At 42.8% G+C, this 21,356-nt stretch overlaps 1 long non-coding RNA gene across 1 annotated transcript; it reads right to left on the bottom strand.

Annotated features, from left to right (window-relative positions):
- Positions 1–225: 225 nt before the first annotated feature.
- LOC309690359 lies at positions 226–4,682 on the bottom strand. The gene is made up of 5 exons (XR_014271720.1): positions 4,215–4,682; positions 2,683–2,772; positions 2,188–2,346; positions 1,769–1,864; positions 226–1,352 (listed from the first exon to the last, which is right to left on the bottom strand). It is a non-coding gene; the product is annotated as an uncharacterized lncRNA (long non-coding RNA).
- Between the last annotated feature and the right edge of the window lie 16,674 nt (positions 4,683–21,356).

The following is a 21,356-nucleotide window of genomic DNA, read 5'->3' on the forward strand; positions in this document are numbered from 1 at the left end:
CCTTCACCAAACAAAGATATTCCTGTTGAATTAACATACAATTATTCCCTCCAAGGCCATGTATTCCTAAATTCACCAAACACAGATATTCTTGTTGAATAATCATACAATTCTTACTCCAGTGAGTTGAAAATTTACCAATATTAATAAAGAAAAATGTATGCTGTTATCGTACTTGAAAAAACACTCAAACAGATATAGAATAAAACAAAGCACAACTGAATGTTATGTAAAAACGTATTTATTTTTTTCAACAGTGCTTTCAGTATATTTCAGAAGGTCATGGGCAGTGGGGTGAATTTCTGTAAAAAAGCAAACAAACAGAAAAAAACGTGTTGCCAGTTTCTTTAGGGTGCTTTGAGCACCCCAGCAGAGACATTAAAATTCCAGAGTCCAGAAAAAAAGAAAAGTGTCCAGCAGCTTAGTCATTCACGTTCACACCCTGACTGTCCTGTAAAAGCTTAACTTAACTATTGCACACTAAATAGGGTAGTGCAACAAACAATTGCCTATGTACCCAGACATTGACATTTTACATGGGCTTACGATGATGAACTACAGAAGTCAAAAGTCATTAGAAATGTTACCATCAATGAACAGCGAACTATCAGGTAAAATACCAGTTCCATGCTTCAGGTGGAGTGAAAAACACTATAACAAATCTTTTAAAATCCTACAAGACAAAATTTCACCATAGATTCTCAATAATACAGATTCATCTGACTAATATTTACATTTCAAATAATCACTTATTCACTTCACCTTCATATTGACCGACCAGGTCAAAATGAACCATTCTGTTTTGACTGTTCCTTCTTTTCTCCCTTCTTCCTTTCCTCCCTCTTTCCTTCACTTATTCCTAATTAATTTTAACAGTTCAAACACTAAATATGCAACTCTTTGTAACAGGTGAACGATTATATAGAGGGAAAGGGGTTGAACTACTGGTTTTTTTTTTTTTGGTTTTTTTTTTACATGACTCTACAATGCACTTGAACATGTTTAAGAACAAGTTAAACTCATGTCTGGCTTCCCCATTAACAGACACAGCAAAAGCTTTGTTTTTAGAGACCTTATGCGCTGTGAGCATCGAGAGCCACCGAGTTCAAAAAAGATGCCCTGAATTGCTTCAAAGGTAAACTCATCTGCTTTGGATAATCAATGTTGAGGGCATACAGAAGGCCAAAGAGGTATGCCAAGGCAGTAGAGAGGTCTGGAATGTTATGTAGCACGATGTCCCCTTCCAACACAACAGCCTGTTCTCAAACAGAAGTATTGGCATCATCATCTTGCAGGATGGTCAGGATGGCAACTGATGCACCGTTCAACACTGGTTCCAAAATGTCAGTGTCCTGAAGAGAAGAAAAGTAAAATATGAATTATTGAGAGCTAAGAAAAATTAAAGACAAAGTACATTTCTAAAGATCTTAACTTTAACCTCTATACCATGATGCTCATTTGACTCATGGAGGTTTTAAAAAGAAAAAGCTTATTTTCCTTTAATTAACGGCACAATATCTTTCACCAACCAACCTTGTGCTTGTGATGAGTTTTGTACAAAAATATTTTCTGCTGTTGAACTCCCACTAAAAATGCCCAGGTGCTCCTCAGCAGAAAAAAAAGCAGCGAGAGTTATGACAACTGCAATCCTCACCATAAAATTATCTGGACTGCACTGAGGAAGTGGACATTTCCATTTTGGATTAAATCATCTTTTAAAAACATCTCATAGCAATTAGTTTTGCTTGCATTACTTTTTTGTACTTACTAAGCACTTCAGGAAAACCTGTGTTGCATCCTCTCCGAGGAAAATGGGCAGGCCTCTCAGTGCTGCTGTCTTTCGGTGGGACACAATGTCAGATATCTAAAGAGTATTCAGTGGAAAACAAGCATTTAAATTAGCATAGTAACCAGGTGTACCTACACACAATGCAAAATCAGAACTCTTATAGTAATGAAAATAAAATACAGATCAGGCCCAGCAACATGTAAAACTTAAAAAAACAAAACACCATTTTAACGATTTTACTTTCTTTTTACAAATTAAATAAAATACCGCCAAATAAAAACAAAGTAATGACTGATGACATTCATTTCCATTGATGTGTTTTGGCTGAAGCCAACATTTTTTTCTGTTATGACCAAGGTATACTCTCTTCTAAAAATGTCAGGTAAAGGAGCACTTACCTGTTCATCAAGTTTATCCAAGATGTCTTCCATGTCCTCACCAAGAGCTCCCTTCTTAGACCGGTATAGTTTCAGCAGGCCAGGCACAAATTTGTCGAGGGATGCATTGAACGTCCCCAGGAGGTCTTTGCTTGTGATCCGATGAAATTCTTCAGATATCTAAACAAGACAATAACCAAAATATTGCCATTTATTCAGCACAGAAAATTTCTGGGTAGCTGCCTTGTACAGTCTGCACCATGTTGTATGCCTGACTGTGTTATCAACCGCAAAATCTACTTCAAAAATCTCTCATGAATACACATTTTTCACAGGAATAGAAACACCCTCCACAAAAAACAGTATCAATATGCAAATACATATTATGTTCACACTGAAATGTGGAATTTTTGTGGATTTTTACTATTGAGTGTGACCTTGAGAGGTGTGATCGTAATGCTCCAGGTGTTTTAAATACACATACACAGTCTGTGTGAATGCATGGCCAATGTGCACCTTGTCCGTGATGAAGGCGGAAATGTTTCAAAAGAGTCTCTTGATTGGAGCTTGTGAATTTGCAAAATCGGCATTGCATGAAACCCACCCCTGAAACACAAGAGACATAGTCAATTTTGCCAAAAGCACTTTTGCAATGGGATAAAACATCCATATCTAACACACAGAAGGAATCCATAGATGCAGGAGCTGAATACATCAACAAGCCAAAACCAGAGACATCATGAAAAAAATATGTAAGGAATCATATTAACTTACATATAACCACTTGTCTACTATATCAAGTATATGATTGATAACGTACATGACATGTAACATAAATGCAAGCTTGAATTCAAACATTTGTTTTGTTACTATGTTAAAAAAAAATGCAATAACTCTAGAAAAAATAATACTATCTGTAACACAATATACATCAACAACACACAATCATTCCTTAAATATTGTCTCCTTCCCCATTATGTAAAAAGCTCTGAAAATGTAGCAATCTTATAATATAGAGCATGAAGTACAACTTTAATTTGCGTGTGACAATTAACTTACAGTACATTAGGCAATCTTACACCAGCTGACAAACTGTCAAGTCAGCTTTAAACATTACTTTAAAGTAACAGTGCTGCACCGGATAAACGGTGACTATTGAAAAAGTGAAAAAACAATATTAGACAATATGCAAGTTACTTATATCACTGTCATATAATTGGCGCACATATCCTACACCGACCCATGAACGCGTCTCCATGACAACGCGTGCTTGGCCCAGTTTGTTGTCAAGGTTAACATAACGTTTTCATGCAAAGATAACATTGAAACTGGTTACAAAACGGGTAATAAGCTAATAAGTTTTACCATGGCAGAAGTGCTGTAAAAAGCCAGTGTGAGATACCGTCATTTAGTGATGTCTGTCTAAATATCAGAGTGTTTAACATTAAACATTACTTTTTGCGCTGGGCCACTACTCTGAGCTAAAACCTTCAGAGGCTGCTTGTAGCCCGATTACGACACAGCGGCGCCACGAAGGCTGCCCAAATTCATAGTGGACTCCTCTAAATGTGTCCGAGAAATACGTCCTCCTTACAATAAGCATCGCTTAAAATGTTTGCAATATTGAAACATTTCAATATAATGTAGAAAAAAAACGAGAAAAAAAAAAGTACGGATCGGACTCCCCGATCCTTATTGCGCATGTGCAAATTCTACCTGTGGAATTAGTTTTAATATTACTCTTTCTGGGTCACAAAATAAACTTTTAAGATATTTTCAGGCGTTAATGTAGCTGTGTAAATTGCTAATATCTGTTCAGTTTATTAAGACAACATATGCTTGCAAAAGCGCTCCGACGTTTTCGGAGACGTCTGTTACCCACCAGCTCGATAGCTAGCCGGGGGGAAATCAATTAAGTCACTTAGATAACTTAAAAATGCTATTGTTGGCCTTTTTCAGTGTTTTACTAGTTCCATCCTCCCGGGTCCTCAGGAGGATGCAGCCTAGGCGCTTGTAGAAAATCTTAATAACACATGTAGTTAGCTTACCTGCTAGGGTAAATGGTCGGAGCTCCAGCACCTGTCCAAAAGAATTATACACTCCAACTGCAGAAGTGAAAATCCTCAATGGTCGAAAAATTGCAATTTACATCCAAATCTAGCCACGATGGTTCAAATTTTCTTAGGAGGTTTTTAGTCTAGAACACATGGTAAACCACTATCACACAGCTCAGGTCTGCTCAGGCTCAGTTGAAAGTTCGTTTGGTTTAGTTCAAACTTGTTCAGACCACATGTGCCAGTCATCTACGGGGTTTCCCACTGGTTCCCAACTTGACTCAGAAACTCTGCTCAAAAGTTGATAATCTTTGTTATGCTGTCTAGAAAATCTTAGTTAGGACAACAATGAAAGAAATTTGTTGGGTAGACAAGCTTTTTTAGGTTGTAAATGGAAAGTTTTATTTCTAAGTCAGTTTAATTTAAAAACTTTAGTGAAATCAACAATTGCTAGTTATCGTTTTTACAGTGCAGAGGGGCACACAGGGGGTAAGAGTCATGAAGGGAAAACACTTGGGGAACAACACACCAGGGCAACTCAGGAAACATGGCCTAAATAAGGAACAAAATACAAAAATACATGAGAACTAAGAATACTGGGCCAACATGGCCCAGGACCATGACATCACCCCCCCCCCCCCCCCCCCCTCAAGGGCTGGCCCCCGACAGCCCAAACCCGAGAACTGAAAGACAAGAAAAAAAAGGAACAACCCACCCAGGGCGGGAGGCGGGGGACCAGGATGGAGGGAACGAAACCAAACAAAAGACAAGGAGCACGAGAACAAAACTGAGTCCACAAATACACAAAACAGGGCAAAACAGGGAAGCAAATGTCCAAAGAGGTCAGAAGGTCAACCCGGGAGGTGACAGCGCAACAGTTCAGTTCGGCTGTTCCGGGGGCCGGCCACGTGTAAAGTGGCAGTGGCAGCAGAGCAGGTCCGGAGGCCGGCCGCGTGGAAGACAGCGGCGGCGAAGGAGACGACGGAGCAGTTCAGGGGGCGTGGAAGACAGCGGCGGCGGCGGCAAAGGAGACGACGGAGCAGTTCAGGGGGCCGGCCGCGCGGAAGGCAGCGGCGGCTCTCCAGTGTCAGGCGTACTGGCCGAGGCCCGGTGGGCACAGGACCAGTCGAGGCAGGACCAGACGGACCAGACGAGGCGGGACCAGGCGGTGGCGTGGCAGCCACAGGCGAAGCGGGGGCCGTACCAGGCGAAGCGGGGGCCGGACCAGGCGAAGCGGGGACCGGACCAGGCGAAGCGGAAGCAGATGCTGGAGCTGGACCAGGCGAAGACGAGGCTGAAGCAGATGCTGGAGCTGGACCAGGCGAAGCTGAGGCGGAGGCCGGACCAGGCGAGGATGCAAACTCTGATGAAGCTGGACCAGGCGAAGACGGGGCCGGACCAGGCGAAGACGGGGCCGGACCAGGCGAAGACGAAGACCCGGCGGCGGCCGGACCAGGCGGAGCTGCAGAGGCTGGACCAGGCGACGGCGAGGCGGCCGCAGGTGGCAGCTGGACGGGCTCCTCGGGCCCTCCAGCCGACGTGGCGTGGGGCTGAACGGGCCCCTCGGACCCCCCAGCGGAGACAGGAGGCTGAACGGGCCCCTCGGACCTTCCAGCGGAGACAGGAGGCTGAACGGGCCCCTCGGACCCTCCAGCGGAGACGAGGAGGTGCTGGCCGGGCTGACCAGAGCCACCAGCGGAGACGAGGAAAGGCTGGAGAGCTTCTCCTGAACCCCCAGCGGAAACGGATGCAGAACCAGCAGGTGCGGGGACCTCTGGCTCAGCGGACGCTAACTGTGGCGGCACAGGGCACGCAGTCGGCTTAGGATGCAACGGCTGGGGCTGTGCAGGGCAAACAGTCTGTCCAAAGTGTGTCAGCACCACGCAGTCCCCAGCTGGCGGAGAAAGCTCACCAAAGCTTCCAGCTGAGGTGGGCAGTGTCTGAATGGGTTGCTGAGCAATGAACTGAGCTGATGACTGTGCTATCGATTGAAGTGCAAGTTGTAGTTGTGGTTGTAGTGATGGTGGGACAGCAGGTAGTTGAACCGGTGACTGAACAGGTGACTGACTCTTGGCTGCTCTCCTCCGAGGAACAGGAACGGGTGCTGGGCCTGGCCGAACACCAGTCATCCCCACCCGAGAAACAGATACGGTGCAGGGACGAGATGGGCTCTGGCTGCCTTTACCCTGGGGGCCGGTGTAGGTGCAGGAGCTAGCTGGACCTCTGCTGCTCCCACCCGAGGGACTGAGACGGGTGCAGGAGTCGGCAGGGTCACAGTGGACCTCGCCCAGGGAACCGGAACTGGCACAGGCATAGGCTGGGCGTCCATCAACCCCACCCGAGGGGCAGGTACGGGTGCCGGGATGAACGGCGCCTCTGCCAGGCTAGGGACAGAAGCAGGGACCAGCGGGACCTCAGCCACCCTCACCCGAGGAACTGATACGGGAGCAAGGGAAAGCCAGGCCCGCGCTGCCCTGGTTACAGGAACTGGAGGCGGAGAGCGGAGTTCGGGAGCAGTAACAGACACTGGGAAAATCAAGTTAGTGGAGCCAAACACAGTTTTAGCAAACAGAGACTTATGGTGGGCTGGTTCTAGCAACTCTGCTGTACTTAAGTTGTCCATGTCATGATTAGCAGCCTTAGAAAGAGTGAGTTTAGGAGCAGTCACAGGTACTGGAGAACTCACACAAGCAGCATCTGGATAACCTGGATGTGAAACAACACTACACACAGTTGTACAGAATGTAGTCCGAGACGTAGCACACACAGAGTCCATGGAACTTGGCCGAAAAGCATGGCGCACAGAGTCAAACTGACATGACCAGGGAACAGAAAAGTTAACCTGTGCAACCAGCTCTGCAGTGCTCAAACTAAAATCCTTTGCCAGTCTATGTATAGCAGATGAAACCTTGCGGCTCTTAACCTTAGCAGGCATTGAATACACAGTTTCAAGGAGTCCACGAGGAAAAACAGAAGCAGTCTCCTGCTTAGCAGGCACGAGAGAAGGTGAGGTTACACAGGTAGCGTCCGAGTTAGCACTTTCAAGTTGTGGCACAGAAAAAACCACAGCCTGAGAAACTGAAGGAACAACACTGGGAGTCACAGATACAAGAGCTGGTTTAAAGAGTAAACTGTTCATAGCAGAGGAATGGCTAATAGTCTCTGTGTCACCTGGCTCAGGCAGAACGCTAGGCGTAGACTTTAAGTTGGCTGGCTCAGCAACACAGGTCTCATTCTCAGTAACTCTTTGAGGAGCTGCGAAAGCAATGGCTGGTTGAGGAGTTGGCTGAGAAATACCAGGAATGTCTAAAGACAAAATAGGCTGGAACATGAAACAGTCACTAGGAGGAGCATTAGCTATAGAACACACGGTTTCAGGGGGTATGTGTTTCTCAGCATGCACTGTTACATCTAGAGCTGATGATACTGGTGGTGTGTGGCTGAGCTCAGACTGGGAAACCTCAGAATCCAAAGGCTGAGTAAAACAGTTCTGCGGGGCTACAGTGCTAGTAGCAGTATGTACAGTGGGGCAAAAAAGTATTTAGTCAGCCACCGATTGTGCAAGTTCCCCCACTTAAAATGATGACAGAGGACAGTAATTTGCACCAGAGGTACACTTCAACTGTGAGAGACAGAATGTGAAAAAAAAATCCATGAATTCACATGGTAGGATTTGTAAAGAATTTATTCGTAAATCAGGGTGGAAAATAAGTATTTGGTCACCTCAAACAAGGAAAATCTCTGGCTCTCACAGACCTGTAACGTCTTCTGTAAGAAGCTTTTCTGTCCCCCACTCGTTACCTGTATGAATGGCACCTGTTTGAACTCATCATCTGTATAAAAGACACCTGTCCACAGCCTCAAACAGTCAGACTCCAAACTCCACCATGGCCAAGACCACAGAGCTTTCAAAGGACACCAGGAAAAGTATTGTAGACCTGCACCAGACTGGGAAGAGTGAATCTACAATAGGCAAGCAGCTTGGTGTGAAAAAAATCAACTGTGGGAGCAATCATCAGAAAATGGAAGACATACAAGACCACTGATAATCTCCCTCGATCTGGGGCTCCACGCAAGATCTCATCCCGTGGGGTCAAAATGATCATGAGAACGGTGAGCAAAGATCCCAGAACCACACGGGGGGACCTGGTGAATGACCTGCAGAGAGCTGGGACCAAAGTAACAAAGGTCACCATCAGTAACACACTACAACGGCAGGGAATCAAATCCCGCAGTGCCAGACGTGTTCCGCTGCTGAAGCCAGTGCATGTCCAGGCCCGTCTGAAGTTTGCCAGAGAGCACATGGATGATACAGCAGAGGATTGGGAGAATGTCATGTGGTCAGATGAAACCAAAGTAGAACTTTTTGGTATAAACTCAACTCGTCGTGTTTGGAGGAAGAAGAATACTGAGTTGCATCCCAAGAACACCATACCTACTGTGAAGCATGGGGGTGGAAACATCATGCTATGGGGCTGTTTTTCTGCCAAGGGGACAGGACGACTGATCCGTGTTAAGGACAGAATGAATGGGGCCATGTATCGTGAGATTTTGAGCCAAAACCTCCTTCCATCAGTGAGAACTTTGAAGATGAAACGAGGCTGGGTCTTCCAACATGACAATGATCCAAAACACACCGCCCGGGCAACAAAGGAGTGGCTCCGTAAGAAGCATTTGAAAGTCCTGGAGTGGCCTAGCCAGTCTCCAGACCTCAACCCCATAGAAAATCTGTGGCGGGAGTTGAAAGTCCGTGTTGCTCGGCGACAGCCCCAAAACATCACTGCTCTCGAGAAGATCTGCATGGAGGAATGGGCCAAAATACCAGCTACTGTGTGTGCAAACCTGGTAAAGACCTATAGTAAACGTTTGACCTCTGTTATTGCCAACAAAGGTTATGTTACAAAGTATTGAGTTGTATTTTTGTTATTGACCAAATACTTATTTTCCACCCTGATTTACGAATAAATTCTTTACAAATCCTACCATGTGGATTCATGGATTTTTTTTTTCACATTCTGTCTCTCACAGTTGAAGTGTACCTCTGGTGCAAATTACTGACCTCTGTCATCATTTTAAGTGGGGGAACTTGCACAATCGGTGGCTGTCTAAATACTATTTTGCCCCACTGTAGATGAGTCTGGTGTGAAGCAACAGTCCTAGGTTCAGCTATCTCTGCAGGTAGGGTTGCCAACCGTCCCTTAAAATACGGAATCGTCCCGTATTTAGAAACAAAAGCACACGTCCCGTATTGAGCTAATAAGGGACGCACTTTGTCCCGTAATACAGTGAGAATCAAAAGTAGTCTATAAATGTTTATGGAATTAACACTTTGTTTGAAAACATAATTCCCAGCCCCTCTCCTGCTTTGTGACCAATGAGCTGACAGCACACTTATGACAATTCGAGTATGACAATTCAGATTACCGCTCATCTCATTGGTCGAGGAAAGGTCGCTTGCGGAGAAAATACCGGAAGACAACAGATGACCACAACAAGAAGCATGGCCAACAGGGAAATAAACGCCGACACTGCGGTGCAAGTCTCGGATGTCAGTACACCTAATGCTGGGCAGACACTGTGCGATTTTTTTTCAGTCACGTTATTCAGCTCCTGCTCAAACTGCACGATTGACTCGCAGGGGTTAGAAGTTGGTAGGTCACGATGCAGGGTCTCACACTATACCGCCCGATGCTCTGATGCGACCTGAGTGCTCACACTGTGTCTCCATAAAATGAAGGTTATAACAGAAATTCTGTCGCTCTCTCTCTCTCTCAGTCTTTCACTCACACACGCACACCACCACCATCAACTTTGCTAAATTGCTAATGAAAAACATTGTTCAGGCAGCTGTGATTGAGCAGCAATGTAAATCCAACTATTTTCACGGTTGTTGTGGTCGTGATAATTTTGTGATGCCACATCGAAAAGGCTCGGATGAGCTTTCCAAAGTTTTCCAAGTTGTGCCTCCATCGCTTGTGTCCAGATCACACGCTGCACAGCCGTGCTGCAACGTCTTTTTCACGGACGTTTACGTGTTTGCGCGTGAGCAGTGTGAGCGCCTGCGGTGACACCCTCACGAGCGATTGATGATCGGGAGCTGGTCGTGAGGTGTTAATCACTTCTCGTTACCCCACGTATACTACACGATGAAGGCCAAAATCGGTCCGATCACTCAAAAATCGGCTCAAAATGGGCCTAAAATCGCACAGTGTGAGCCCAGCATTAGAGCAGCAATGTTTGTTCCCCTCAGAGAAAGGGAAGAATGGGAAAAGGAAAACACCTGGCTGGAAAAAGTTAATATGGGCATGTGCAGTGAATATCAGCGCTATGTGGCCAGAAGTGTGATAATATAATTTATTTTGTGTAATAAACAACTGCAAGGATAGATGATTACAACAAATTGATGACTAATACATAAAAGTAATACATAGATGAATAATGATGATGAGTTATGATGCGTAATCATGGGAACAAGCGGGTTTTCAAACAGGAGCAGCTGATTAGCATTAGAAAAGCTGAAATAATACCTCAACTGAAGCCAATTGTACTAAATGCACTAAATGTGCACTGTTACAAGAATATTTTTCTTTCTATTGTTTTCTATTATTTTAAGTTAAGCAGGACAGAGTTCTTTTAAAGAAAGATTTACTTATATTCTCAAAAGTTAAGCATGACAGGCTTCTGTTTAAGAAAGAGACCTGTTTTATTGTGTTAATGTTGTAATTTTGAGCTAAAAATAAATGGCTAAATGATCATTTGTTTCACATGTGTTCATATCACAAAGAATAGAATATGCATCTACTTAAATCAACTTCAAGTCAAATGGTTAAAAAAATAATTTCACACACAAAAAAAGAGCTAGAAAATTCACCACACTGGGAAGGGTGAAGACAACTGGGTCGCCCGGCCCTGGCCACGAGGTGTCCCTTATTTATTTTTCAGGGAGTTGGCAACCCTATCTGCAGGTGACACATTCATATCAGCTAAATCAAAGCAAATACTGTGAGCATTACCAGAATCAGAGGGCTCAAAAACACAAAGGCTACTAGCGAGAGCAACCGGTGAATGATCTGACACTGAGGTGCCTCGCTGTACAGTGTCTCTGGAGTCCAAACATAAGGTGACGGAATTATCCGAGTCAGGTAACACAATGGCGGGCAAAACAGAGTTACTCACAGTAGTGCATAGGTCATGAAGTCCGGGATCAGAAAACTTGGGCTGCGAGTGTGACGCACAGTCACTCTCTCCCACAGGTGCAGCCCGCTCAGCAGTACTGGCGCGACGGCGCGACGGGTGTTTCGGTGTTGCTAAGCTGGGCTATGCTTTCACTCTGTTTCTAAATGCACTAGTTTGTTTATTTGGCCACTCCTGGAATTTTTACTCTCTCTCCCTCATGTGTGGTGTTGGGGGGGGTTTCCAGCCTAATGCCGTCTCCCTCCCTTTCACAAGCATCTCTTTAGGACACATATTTAAAATAACAGTGAAAAAACTCAAATAACTTTGAGCCTCTAAAGATCAGGGACTATGGATAAAAATGACTCTAATTCCTAAACAATCAACACAATACTTTTATTAAAGCCCTTGAATTAAAGCTGAAAGTCTGAACATCAATCACAACTTGACTATTTAATTTATCCACCAAATCACCAGTGGTGGTGTAGACAGGCAAAACTAGGGGGGGGAAGTGTCTTTGATCAACAAATTACTGACTTATCTGTAATAAAAACACACCAGACATATGTATAATATGTACAGGAACACTGTGACACATATGGAAGATGAATTTAAAAAATACCTGCACAAATCATTACTCGGGTATGTATGAATGACATCACAAAGCCCTTTAAATGTCACAGGTCTTAAACAGCTGATCAAACACACTGTACAAGATCAATGATGTCTTGGCTGGAGAACTTCCAGCCTTACTTCATACTTTTGATAATCACTGCTGACACCTTTGTGGTTAAATGTATTTAATGTATTTTCCGCATTATAAGGCGCACTTAAAAACGTTTAATTTTCTCAAAAATCGACAGTGCGCCTTATAATGTATGAATTCTGGTTGTGCTTACTGACCTCGAAACGATTTTATGTGGTACGCGGCGCTCAAAAATCTGTCAAACAATGTTTTAGTATGACTTTGTTAAGATACAAAGCCGCACAGCTTGATGGATTGTCGGAGCATTATGGCTACTGTAGTCAGGAGCCTCACGGAGTAATCTGGGTCCAAAACACTGTCAATTTCAGGTCCCAAAGTTAAACAAACACTGCAGCATCACTGAGAGTTAAAAACTGTCTAAATTCTTTCATCCTTAATAAAATAATCAGTGTTGCTGCTTTACCAGGTGTAACAATTAAGTTAAAACATCCAATCATCCATTAAAATAGAACTTATTAAATTTAACAGAGTTAAAAGTTAGCAGGAAGTTAGCTCGCTAGTTTCCACCTATAGCATGTTCTGACTGAGAGATTTCTGAAAAAATTAAAATGTGCAGCTCTGCTATCACTTTCAACATGAATGAAGACAGAAAACTAAACAGCAGTGACGTTTGTAGGGTTACTGAAGTTGGGCTAGCTGGTATATAATGATGTGCTACATGATCACTAGCGACACAGCTACGTTAGCATAACATAAACACAGTGGAAGGATGCTAACTTTTTACCATTTGATAAAAGTTAACGTGAGGGTTCCCGATGGTTAGGGACAAATGCAATCGCATGGCAGGATGCTATAAACCACATGTGTCAAAGTCAAGGCCCGCGGGCCACATCCGGCCCGGCGTACATTTATATCCGGCCCCGAGATCATTTTATATAGATGTACTAATATTGTTATGCATGGCCCGGCGATATGAGGCGCTAATAATCAGTGTTGGGACTAACGCGTTAATAAGTAACGCGTTACAGTAACTACGTTATTATTGTGGTAACGAGCACGGTAACTAGTTATTATGCCAAAACCAGGAACGCGTTACTCGTTACTGGGATTTAGATAGGGTCGTTACTCGTTACTTCATGTGGTGGCTATCGCGGAGCTTCCACAGATTCAGTAACATTAGCAAGTGGTGGAAGCCAGCAGGTGGATGAAGGAAAAGGGACACAGAAGGAAAAGAGACCCGAGGCGGCCGCCGGTCCAAGTGTGAACTGAACTTCAGGTAAGAAGTTATGACCTGCAGTCTCTCTGGGTCAGATATGAACCAAGTTTAGGTGGAGTTTATTTTCGTTATTCTGACTTTTTCCGTACTGCGTGCTAGCTAGCATGACGGAGTTTCTATACAGCTGGGTGGTGCTATGAAGTTAATGATGTTGAACTTTATTTTGTTCATAAGTTATTAGAGTTTGGTATTCAGAGAAAATATTATGCGTTTCTTATTGAGGTGAAAAGGAACAGTTTGTCCCGTAATTCAGCTACAATGGAAAAGGCACAAAGCTGGAGTTATTCTGTGTTTACGCTGCACAGCTGCCTCTTCTTCTCTCATTCTCTCCCCCTCCCTCTCCTGTTTCTACTTCAATCATTAAACTGATCAATGATCAGCTGATCGGCTTTTCTCTCTTGTTTGTTTATCGCTCACTTTGCGCCGAAAGAGGAAACCAGCGGATGTCGCGCTAAACAACAGCAGCACGTTTAAGCTTGATCAGCTATTGTTAGAATTTATTTAATATTAATTTCTAGTATCAGCTGATGTTTGCTGGAGCCACAGCTGCAAAAAAGCTGCTGGTCAGGATGTCAGTTTGGATATGTGGTGAGAGGGAAACATGAAGATGAAACCAGGAGATGTCCTTACTGGATCATCAGAGCTGAACAGGTGATGGAGAAACAGGTTTACCTTTTAGGTGACATGAATGAGTTGAAGGGAAGTTATGAACTGTTTCTGAGAGACAAATAACCCCAGGATCCTTTTTTAGGTAGCTGACAGCTGGTAACTGTGCAGGTGCGGATCTAGCAAAGTGTTGCCAGGGGGGCATGTAGGGCATTAACAGGGAAAGGGGGGCACAAAGAAATACTTTTCTTTCTTATTCTCATTTAAAATGTCTCGCTTTTAAAAAATAATTATCTGAATCTTACAACAAACGATTGATAGATTGATGCATATATACCATCAAAACAGTGCACATCACTGTCACAACAGCGTTTGTTTTCATTCAAAGGCTTTATGATTTTTCCTATAATGGTGGGCCAGTCTCTAGTCAAAATGCCCGGGGCGATTTTCTGTCCCAGTCCAGCTCTGTATGCAGCTCATCTGCAGTCTGGTGTTACCTACATCTTCCTATTCAGAAGGCAGAATTTCCGAGTTCTGAGTACAATCGAAAGCACCACGACTGCAGTTTTTGTGTTGGATGTAAAAGACGCACATGACACTGTGACGTAGGCTAGAATCATGGCAGCAGTCAATGACGGTCCAGGTGTGGGATTTCTCTCGTGGAAATATGCACATTATCTTTTCCTTTCTATTGGTAGGTGGCACAGTGCACTTGTGGCAAGTAAGCAAGCTAGAAGACTGGCAAAGTTATGGAAGAAACACATTAACAAGAGAATTCTGAGTAAAACCAAAGTTACTTTCCCTAGTAACTAGTTACTTTGAAAGTAACGAGTAACTTGAAGTAACTGAGTTACTTTTGAGAGAAGTAACTAGTAATGTAACTAAGTTACTATTTTAAAGTAACTTACCCAACACTGCTAATAATATACAAACTACAGATCCCATAATGCAGTGCTGCAGCCTCCTTACTGAACGCTAGGCAAACTTGGAACAGTCCCGCGTCAATCAAGTCAAACTTCTGTTATTAGGAAGCTAGCTGCTCACAATGGTGGAGAGAAAAGTTGATTCTGAAAAAAGAGCCTTTCAGCGCCAGTGGGTGACTGAATATATGTTTACAGACATTGCTGGTAAACCATGTGTCTTATTAGTGGAGCTTATGTGGCTGTAATTAAGGAATTTAATCTACCAGACAAAACGTCAGGATCAGAGGTGGGTCGAGCACCCAAAAATTGTACTCAAGTAAGAGTAGCATTATTTTAAAATATTATTACTCAAGTAAAAGTGAAAAGTAGTCTTCAAAAAAGTTACTCGAGTAAGAGTAAAAAAGTACTTGGTGAAAAGACTACTCAAGTAGCGAGTAACTGTTTGAAATGTCCAATTTATTTTATAAATAAATGCTATCAGACAAACAAAAATAAATAAATATACAAATTTGAGTATTTTCAAAAGGAATATATGTAAAAAGATCAACAAAATAAGGCACAACAATTCTAATTTCAAGAATTTTACAACATTTTTTACAACAGCTGTAACTGTTTAGCAGTGAACAGGAGTCCTGCATGACTGAGAAGTCCTTCACAAGCTCCAGATGCAGGAAGAGCTATTGATTGTGATGGACAGCTTCTTGATATGAGGAACGCCATGCAATAGATCCACACCTCCAGTGAATGGACATGAAAGGTACCTCTCCAGCTCCCTTGCTTCTGGCTTTCCTGACCCCATGGATCCATCATCTTAGTTGGTTAGGCCGCTGTTTGTGCTGGCCTCATCCAGCTCTGTGTCTAGGTGATGTCTGATAAAGTGGAGACCTGTGGAAAGATGTAAGGTTTTCAAAAGAATTAGGTCTGGTCATTATAGTGCTGTATACACTGCAAAGCTGCGGATGTTTGGCAAGAAGATTTGATCACACTGGAGATATTTTTTACTAACTCTTGTAGAAAAACAAAATCTTGTCATTCATATCCCGCACAAACAGTTTGCAATGAATTCCAGATTAAGTTTAAAATAAGAATGCGTGCAAGGCTAAGCAGTGCTAGCCAATAGATCCTCCTGTTTGGCTGTTACTCTGTGAAAAGACAAGAAAGACGGTGATGGAAGCGTGACTGGAGCTGTGATGTAGCCTATATAATATTTATATTGTACGAACGTGATAATTCTGTATATTGTAATAACGTGATATTATATTGTTCAAACGTGAAAGGTATATTGTTAGAACAATATACTTTTCACTTTTCTATTTATCTTTTGCCTGGGTGGCAGCTCTATGCTTCCGTACTACGCTTCCATATCCAAGGCTTTTCAATGTGGCCTCACAAAATTATCATGACTACAACAACCATGAAAAGAGTTGGATGGACATTGTTGCTCAATCACAGCTGCCTGGTCAATGTTTTCCATTAGTAATTTGGCAAAGTTGACGGTGGTGGTGTGTGTGTGTCTGTAAGACAGAGAGAGGGAGAGCGAGAGACAGATTTTGTATGATAAGCTTCATGTTATGAATGCACAGTTTGAGCACTCAGGTCGCATCAGAGCATCAGGCCGTGTGAGACCCTGCATCGTGACCTATGAGCTTCTAACCCCTGAGATTCAATTGTACAGTTTGAGCAGGAGCTGAATAACATGACTGAAAAAAATCGCACAGTGTTTGCCCAGCTTAATGCAGACTGTTTAAACTAAACAAGCTGCTGTTTCACATAACAAACCCTGTCACCCGCAGTATTGCCTTGTGTTTTAACAGTTAAAGCAGTAGAGACGAGCTGTTTGCATGTGCGTGGAACTCTAGCGTCATTAACCATGCTAGCTGTTAGCTTATAGCTCACGCTAGCTAACCAGCGAGCAGTTAAAAGATCGTCCTCAGATCATCTCATTATATTAGCCCCGAAGCATTGCTTGGAGTTAAATTACATCTACCTGATGTGGATGTAGCCGGATGGGCTACTCGCCCTTCTTTTTCTCTCTTTCTCGCTCGCTCTACCACCCTCGTTCTCTTTCCGCTGCACTCGCTCCTTGTATCCTTGTATGGTTAATTAGGAACCCACCTGCATATTGATTACAGGGTGGTGTTTACCTGTATAAAGGGAAGCCGGTTTTTTTGTTGGATCATTCCTCCCGAGCTTCTGGTGCGATACAGCAGTAAATGCTGGCCTATTGGTTAATTTACCGATACGATCGGATTGTGTGACTGCTACAGGTAGGCCTCCTTTCGACCTCTGATTTGTCTCAAAAGTCGGTAACTAGTAGATTAGATTAGATTAGATAGAACTTTATTAATCCCTCGGGTGGGTTCCTCTGGGAAATTCGATTTCCAAAAAAGCACAGCACCGACAGAAGTTACAGAGTTACAGAATATTATATATATATATATATATATATATATATATATATATATGTATATATATATATATATATATACACACACACACACACACACACACACACACACACACACACACACATATATATAAATACAGAGACAATATAAATAAAATATACGAAGGGGATAAATAGAATAAATAGGAATAAAAAATAAAAATACAAGTGAATTGCACATTTCAAGTATTGAGTCTATTGCACTGTTGACTATTTACAAAAGTATTGCACAAAGGGTATTGCACAGTGAGGTGAAGAGGCACTACAGCTTAGTTGTTCCCCCCTCCTTTGTCCTCCTGTTTCCCCTCCCTCTCCCCTCCAGAGAGGAGTTAAACAGTCTGATGGCGTGTGGGACAAAGGAGTTTTTAAGTCTGTTAGTTCTTGTCTTTGGGAGAAGCAACCTGTCACTGAACAGACTCTTCTGGTTGTTAATGGCCGTGTGCAGAGGATGCCTGGCATTGTCCATTGTCCATAGTAGTCATAATTCTCCGGCCCGCTACAGCGCGGCTGTTTCTCTTTTCTTTACTCCAGCTGTGGTGGAGAGACGCGTGAGTTGCGTTCACCGTACAGTACAGCGCCTCCAGTCTTGGAGTAAGCCGCTTATATTATAGCTGCTAGTATTTGTAAATTAGAGACGATTAAGGTTATCTTTGCCTTTTTTGTTTGTAGGGTTTGATTGCTGCCGCACCTTCTCAGGGACCAACTGCCTGATTTTAAGCAAAGAGTCGAGACACCTGCCTAGCTGCTGTCTTGTCTTGCCCTGTTTTATCTTGTGTTCCGATCTGTTGGCCGTCCAGTTTTGTTCCTGCTGCTGGCCTCGCCTCGCCCCTGGGGGCTTTGGGTCTCACGCTAAGCCCCTTTTTGGACTATCGTTTTACTCCAGCTTTCGCGGCTGGTCGAGGCGATCTTCAGCTGCATATAGAGATTGAAAATGTGACGTCATTCAGGGGTAAAACCGCAAAGAATTCTGGGAACTCGTGGCAAGAGGTACTAGTGCACGCAGGCTTTCAATTGAAATCAGTTATACAGCGATAAAAAGAAACCCAAAAAATGGCAAGAAGCTGTTGTATTATTAACTGCAATAGCCGGTCGCATGACAGCCACGGGAAGCCGACGGGTAAAGAGATCGGTTGTTATCGGATTACGTCGTTGAAGAGAAATTGTTCGAGCCATGTTTCCGAAGTAACAAAGAGGTGACGGGTGGCCTGGATTGCAGCCATTCAAAGACAAAATATAACATCCCAGAACACTCCAGCTCACAGGTTAGTCTGCTCCAAGCATTTCCACAAAGGTCAGTCTGCTGTTGTAGTTAATGCGTCATTTTTCTTAACATAATTGGTGATATAGGTTACAAGCAAGTCTGGCGCTGAAAAGAAATTGTCGCGCTATACTCCTTTGTTTATTGTGCATAAATAGTAAATTGTCCTGACACAATATTGTGTTTCGCTTCTTTTATAACCATGGTACATTGACAAAAACATATACTTTTATTCACAGGATAAAACAGGTTTTTTGTATCACTAATTGCCCAGTACGATTACAACATACAATATTATTGTCACTGCTACATTTCTGTGATGAACCAGAAATTATTTCCACTACTAATTAATTACCGTTGAGCTCAAAGGTCCTATTAATAAACGGTTAACGAATGTGTATTCATGAAGACGACTTGTGAGACTGGTAAACTTATGATACATATGATGGTCTTTCGTTCTACACGGTGCCTTTCAAGGTCCTGTACCCATCCGTCGGTAAACTGGGGCTTGTTGCAGTGACCTGAAGTTACTAAACTTCACGAGTGTATGCCCTCACTCCAAGAACCGTAAAATTATAAATATGAGCGTGGTGAAGTTGGGCAGCACGCTAACGTATTTTGTCTCTCTGTGTGCTCGTAAGGGTCTGACCCTTTCACTGGTTTGATTTTTTTCCTCGTATCTTTTCTTTGACTTTTCATCAAGTCTGTCTTTGTACGGACCGGCATTGTTCTCCTTCGTTTTGTACATACCTTTTTGGGGGGCAAAGAAAAATGTAACTCGTTACTACCCACCTCTGGTCAGCATAAGCTGAAAAACCTAAATGCAGAGCAGAAACTACAGAAAGTAGAAGAGCTAAGGAAGAATCTAACATTTCAGCAGACTTTTTTTCACCAGAGCAAAATCACAACGTGAAGCTGTTGTGAAAGCAAGTTTTACTGTAGCAGAGGAGCCAAATCAGCCACTCTGAAGAGCTGCATGATGAAGCTGTGCGACGTCTTGTGTCCAGACAAAACGCAGATTTTGGCAAATGTGAGCCTGAGGAGAAATACGATTGCTGATCGGGTTTGTGAGATGGCCACTGATTTAAGAACACAGTTGTGTGAAAGAAGCAAAAACTTTATTGCATACTCTCTTGCTGCTGAAAGTATAGACATGATGGACATTGCACAGCTGGCCATCTTCATCCGTGGAGAGGAAATATTGAACATTAAATCGATGCACGGGACAACGATAGGAAAAGACATTTTTTAAAAACGTATGTCAAAGTGTAACTGACATAAAAACTGCCCTGGGACAAACTTGTTGGACTTACAACAGATGGAGCGCCAGTGTTATGCGGTGAAAAAAGCAGACTAGTCAGCAGGATGCGAGTAAAGATGCAGGAGGAGAACTGTAGGGGAGAGCGGGGTAAGTTGTCACACTTTTCACACTGACTAACTTTTACTGAGCACCATACATCACAACGTAATAAATGTTTCACCAAATGAAAGAAGGAAGTCTCGGGCACATATGATGTATTCATTACATTTTCATATCTTATCTCATTACGGAGTTGTAGACTGTTGAATGGAGAATGTGCACTTGTGACAATTTGCCCCATCGGCAGGTAAGTTGTCACACTAGATTATCTTAAAATAAGAACACAAATACTTAATTGTGATTATTGATTTTAATTGTTAAATTCAAACCAAAACTGGAAATTTGAACAATTATGCCAAGAGAATTTGGAAAAAAACAATTATTTCAATTCAATACACATTTTAATCAAAACATTAAGTAGAAAGAAAACTTTAGTTTGAACTTTAAACTCAAATGTTCTCTGGCTTGCACATAAATCCATCATCCATGAATGGAATGCTGCAAATAACTTGCTTTACTTAACATGTTTATCCTCTGAACAAAACAGATGCCCTATTTCTGATTAATCAGACTCAACTTCAGAGTCACAATTCTGGCACACATAAATTGCCTGGCCTGAGGTGCAAGCATCATGGGCCCATTTGTTGCATTTTACGCATTTTACCCAGGTCTCTTTTGGACGACTGTTTGAAAATGGCTCCACACAGACAAGGCAGAAGCACTCTTCATCATCTGATGATGACTCTTGAATTATTTTTCTTCTTTTAGCTGCGTTGTTCTTCATAGGTCCAGATGTTTTCCCCCCTTGCGTCCCTCTCTTTTGAAACAGCTTTTTGCTAGATTCAGCCTTATTCTTTTCTTTTTCTAGTTGCTGCTTCACTGGTGTGTCGGTTAGAATTGCTGATTTGCGTCGTTTTCTTCCTTTGCCAGATGGTTTTCGGCGGCCAGCTTTTGGATATGGCTGGATGTCCTCTGGAGTTGGTAGTCCACTGTCAGTAATTGCCAGCACTGCAATTACTGACAGTGGACTACCAAGTTATTACAAATACAAATGAATTACAATATCACAATTTTTTGGAGCATTTATTTGTACTGGGGCAAGTTGTCACATGTGACGACTTGCCCCAAAGTTAATGAGACAACTTGCCCCAAACTGACATTTATGCTAATTTTGGCTAAATGTCAGGGTTAGCTCAACATAGCACATCAGCTGAAGTATCAAAAGACACGTTAATGTCTCCTCTATTTTGTGTAAAATAATAATTTGTAACATCTATACCTAACAAAGTTGTACTGAAGAAAATTTAAAGTGATTTATTTTTCCTTTTAGGTCAAAAAAATAAAAAAGATGTGCTCACCTCAGATTAGAGCAGTCTTGACCACATGTG

The sequence above is a fragment of the Aulonocara stuartgranti genome (assembly GCF_965226115.1).
Source record: "Aulonocara stuartgranti genome assembly, chromosome: 16".
Classification (NCBI taxonomy): Eukaryota; Metazoa; Chordata; class Actinopteri; order Cichliformes; family Cichlidae; genus Aulonocara; species Aulonocara stuartgranti.